At 33.4% G+C, this 5000-nt stretch overlaps 1 protein-coding gene across 1 annotated transcript in view; it reads left to right on the top strand.

Moving 5' to 3' along the window:
- Positions 1-5000, top strand: part of ophn1 (oligophrenin 1) — a 71222-nt gene that overhangs the window by 7551 nt on the left and 58671 nt on the right. The window lies entirely within an intron of this gene.

Below are 5000 nucleotides of genomic sequence, written 5' to 3'. Positions count from 1 at the left end.
ATACAGTATAGAGTAAAGAGTATACAGTATAGAGTACAGAGTATAGAGTAAAGAGTATACAGTATAGAGTACAGAGTATAGAGTACAGAGTATACAGTACAGAGTAAAGAGTATAGAGTACAGAGTAAAGAGTATACAGTATAGAGTAAAGAGTATACAGTATAGAGTAAAGAGTATACAGTATAGAGTACAGAGTAAAGAGTATAGAGTACAGAGTATAGAGTAAAGAGTATACAGTATAGAGTAAAGAGTATACAGTATAGAGTATAGAGTAAAGAGTATAGAGTATAGAGTAAAGAGTATACAGTATAGAGTAAAGAGTATACAGTATAGAGTAAAGAGTATAGAGTATAGAGTATACAGTATAGAGTAAAGAGTATAGAGTAAAGAGTATACAGTATAGAGTAAAGAGTATACAGTATAGAGTATAGAGTAAAGAGTATAGAGTATAGAGTATAGAGTATAGAGTATAGAGTAAAGAGTATACAGTATAGAGTAAAGAGTATACAGTATAGAGTACAGAGTAAAGAGTATACAGTATAGAGTACAGAGTAAAGAGTATAGAGTACAGAGTAAAGAGTATACAGTATAGAGTAAAGAGTATAGAGTACAGAGTAAAGAGTATACAGTATAGAGTACAGAGTAAAGAGTAAAGAGTATACAGTATAGAGTACAGAGTAAAGAGTATAGAGTATAGAGTACAGAGTAAAGAGTATACAGTATAGAGTACAGAGTAAAGAGTATACAGTATAGAGTACAGAGTAAAGAGTATAGAGTACAGAGTAAAGAGTATACAGTATAGAGTACAGAGTAAAGAGTATAGAGTACAGAGTAAAGAGTATACAGTAAAGAGTATAGAGTAAAGAGTATACAGTATACAGTATAGAGTAAAGAGTATAGAGTACAGAGTACAGAGTAAAGAGTATAGAGTACAGAGTAAAGAGTATACAGTATAGAGTACAGAGTATAGAGTATAGAGTACAGAGTATAGAGTAAAGAGTATAGAGTATAGAGTAAAGAGTATACAGTATAGAGTAAAGAGTATACAATATAGAGTAAAGAGTATAGAGTACAGAGTATAGAGTAAAGAGTATACAGTATAGAGTAAAGAGTATACAGTATAGAGTACAGAGTAAAGAGTATACAGTATAGAGTACAGAGTATACAGTATAGAGTACAGAGTAAAGAGTATAGAGTACAGAGTAAAGAGTATACAGTATAGAGTAAAGAGTATAGAGTACAGAGTAAAGAGTATACAGTATAGAGTAAAGAGTATAGAGTACAGAGTAAAGAGTATACAGTATAGAGTAAAGAGTATACAGTATAGAGTAAAGAGTAAAGAGTATAGAGTACAGAGTACAGAGTATAGAGTAAAGAGTATACAGTATAGAGTAAAGAGTATACAGTATAGAGTAAAGAGTATACAGTATAGAGTAAAGAGTATACAGTATAGAGTACAGAGTATAGAGTAAAGAGTATACAGTATAGAGTACAGAGTATAGAGTACAGAGTATACAGTACAGAGTAAAGAGTATAGAGTACAGAGTAAAGAGTATACAGTATAGAGTAAAGAGTATACAGTATAGAGTAAAGAGTATACAGTATAGAGTACAGAGTAAAGAGTATAGAGTACAGAGTACAGAGTATAGAGTAAAGAGTATACAGTATAGAGTAAAGAGTATACAGTATAGAGTAAAGAGTATAGAGTATAGAGTAAAGAGTATACAGTATAGAGTAAAGAGTATACAGTATAGAGTAAAGAGTATAGAGTATAGAGTATACAGTATAGAGTAAAGAGTATAGAGTAAAGAGTATACAGTATAGAGTAAAGAGTATACAGTATAGAGTATAGAGTAAAGAGTATAGAGTAAAGAGTATACAGTATAGAGTAAAGAGTATACAGTATAGAGTATAGGGTAAAGAGTATACAGTATAGAGTATAGAGTAAAGAGTATAGAGTAAAGAGTATACAGTATAGAGTACATAGTACAGAGTATACAGTATAGAGTACAGAGTATACAGTATAGAGTACAGAGTATACAGTATAGAGTACAGAGTACAGAGTAAAGAGTATACAGTATAGAGTACAGAGTATACAGTATATAGTACAGAGTACAGAGTATACAGTATAGAGTACAGAGTATACAGTATAGAGTATAGAGTACAGAGTACAGAGTAAAGAGTATACAGTATAGAGTACAGAGTACAGAGTAAAGAGTATACAGTATAGAGTACAGAGTACAGAGTATACAGTATAGAGTACAGAGTACAGAGTATACAGTATAGAGTACAGAGTACAGAGTATACAGTACAGAGTACAGAGTAAAGAGTATACAGTATAGAGTACAGAGTACAGAGTATACAGTATAGAGTACAGAGTATACAGTATACAGTATAGAGTACAGAGTACAGAGTAAAAAGTACAGAGTATACAGTATAGAGTAAAGAGTATACAGTATAGAGTATAGAGTACAGAGTACAGAGTATACAGTATAGAGTACAGAGTATAGAGTACAGAGTACAGAGTATACAGTATAGAGTATAGAGTGTAGAGTACAGAGTATAGAGTATAGAGTACAGCGTATAGAGTACAGAGTACAGCGTATAGAGTATAGAGTACAGCGTATAGAGTACAGCGTATAGAGTACAGCGTACAGAGTACAGAGTACAGAGTATAGAGTATACAGTACAGAGTACAGAGTATACAGTATAGAGTACAGAGTATAGAGTACAGAGTACAGAGTATAGAGTATACAGTACAGAGTACAGAGTATAGAGTATAGAGTACAGAGTATATAGTACAGAGTACAGAGTATAGAGTAAAGAGTATAGAGGACAGAGTACAGAGTACAGTGTATAGAGTATAGAGTACAGAGTACAGAGTATAGAGTACAGAGTATAGAGTACAGAGTATAGAGTACAGAGTATATAGTACAGAGTATAGAGTATATAGTACAGAGTATAGAGTATAGAGTATAGAGTATAGAGGACAGAGTACAGAGTACAGAGTACAGAGTATAGAGTACAGAGTACAGAGTATAGAGTACAGAGTACAGAGTACAGAGTATACAGTATAGAGTACAGAGTATACAGTATAGAGTACAGAGTATACAGTATAGAGTACAGAGTACAGAGTATACAGTATAGAGTACAGAGTATACAGTATAGAGTATAGAGTATACAGTACAGAGTATAGAGTATAGAGTACAGAGTATACAGTATAGAGTACAGAGTATACAGTATAGAGTACAGAGTACAGAGTACAGAGTATACAGTATAGAGTATAGAGTACAGAGTATAGAGTACAGAGTATAGAGTACAGAGTATAGAGTACAGAGTATAGAGTATAGAGTATAGAGTATAGAGTACAGAGTATAGAGTACAGAGTACAGAGTACAGAGTATAGAGTACAGAGTATAGAGTACAGAGTATAGAGTATAGAGTACAGAGTATACAGTATAGAGTACAGAGTACAGAGTATACAGTATAGAGTACAGAGTATACAGTATAGAGTATAGAGTACAGAGTCTAGAGTACAGAGTACACAGTATACAGTATAGAGTATAGAGTATAGAGTATAGAGTATAGAGTCTAGAGTACAGAGTACAGAGTACAGAGTATAGAGTATAGAGTATAGAGTCTAGAGTCTAGAGTCTAGAGTCTAGAGTACAGAGTACACAGTATACAGTATAGAGTATAGAGTCTAGAGTCTAGAGTACACAGTATAGAGTCTAGAGTCTAGAGTCTAGAGTCTAGAGTCTAGAGTACAGAGTACAGAGTACAGAGTACAGAGTATAGAGTACAGAGTATACAGTATACAGTATACAGTATAGAGTACAGAGTATAGAGTATAGAGTACAGAGTACAGAGTACAGAGTACAGAGTATAGAGTATAGAGCACAGAGTATACAGTACAGAGTACAGAGTACAGAGTACAGAGTATAGAGTATACAGTATACAGTATAGAGTATAGAGTACAGAGTACAGAGTACAGAGTATACAGTATAGAGTATAGAGTACAGAGTATAGAGTACAGAGTATAGAGTACAGAGTATAGAGTATAGAGTACAGAGTATAGAGTATAGAGTATAGAGTACAGAGTACACAGTATACAGTATAGAGTACAGAGTATAGAGTATAGAGTACAGAGTATAGAGTACAGAGTATAGAGTACAGAGTACAGAGTATAGAGTATAGAGTACAGAGTACAGAGTATAGAGTATACAGTATAGAGTACAGAGTATACAGTATAGAGTATAGGATTATAAAGGGATAAAGGATTATAGTATTGTAGTATTAAAGTAAAGGATTATAGGGAATAAAAATATAAATGGAAAAATAGTAGAAATTAAAGACATGATGATTATGAAAAACACCAATAGTTATGTGAAGCTGATTGTGTATGGGATATACATGTACAAATATATGTGTATATATAAAAAAAATAAAAAATAAAAGTGTGTATATAATATAAACATAATAAATAATAATATAATAGTATAATAATATATATGTATAATAGTATGTGTGAGTGTGTGTGTGTGCATATATGTGTGTGTGAGAGAGTGTGTGTTTGTGTGTATGTGAGAGTGTGTGCATATGTGTGTGAGAGTTTGTGTGTGAGAGTGTGTGTGTGTGTGTATGTGAGTGTGTTTGTGTGTGAGAGAGTGTTTGTGTGTGTGTGAGAGAGTGTTTGTGTGTGTGTGAGAGTGTGTTTGTGTGTATGTGAGAGTGTGTTTGTGTGTGTGAGAGAGTGTGTGTGTGTGTGTGTTTGTGAGAGTGTGTGTGTTTGTGTGTGTGTATGTGAGTGTGTGCATATATATGTGTGTGAGAGTTTGTATGTGAGAGTGTGTGTGTTTGTGTGTGTGAGAGTGTGTTTGTGTGTGTGAGAGAGAGTGTGTGTGTGTATGTGAGTGTGTTTGTGAGAGTGTGTGTGTTTGTGTGTGTGTATGTGAGAGTGTGTGCATATATGTGTGTGTGAGAGAGTGTGTGCGTGTGTG

This window comes from Hemibagrus wyckioides, linkage group LG28 (genome assembly GCF_019097595.1).
Source record: "Hemibagrus wyckioides isolate EC202008001 linkage group LG28, SWU_Hwy_1.0, whole genome shotgun sequence".
Lineage (NCBI taxonomy): Eukaryota > Metazoa > Chordata > Actinopteri > Siluriformes > Bagridae > Hemibagrus > Hemibagrus wyckioides.
Note: the sequence above shows the minus strand (reverse complement) of the source record. Positions and strands in the feature narration are given on the sequence as shown.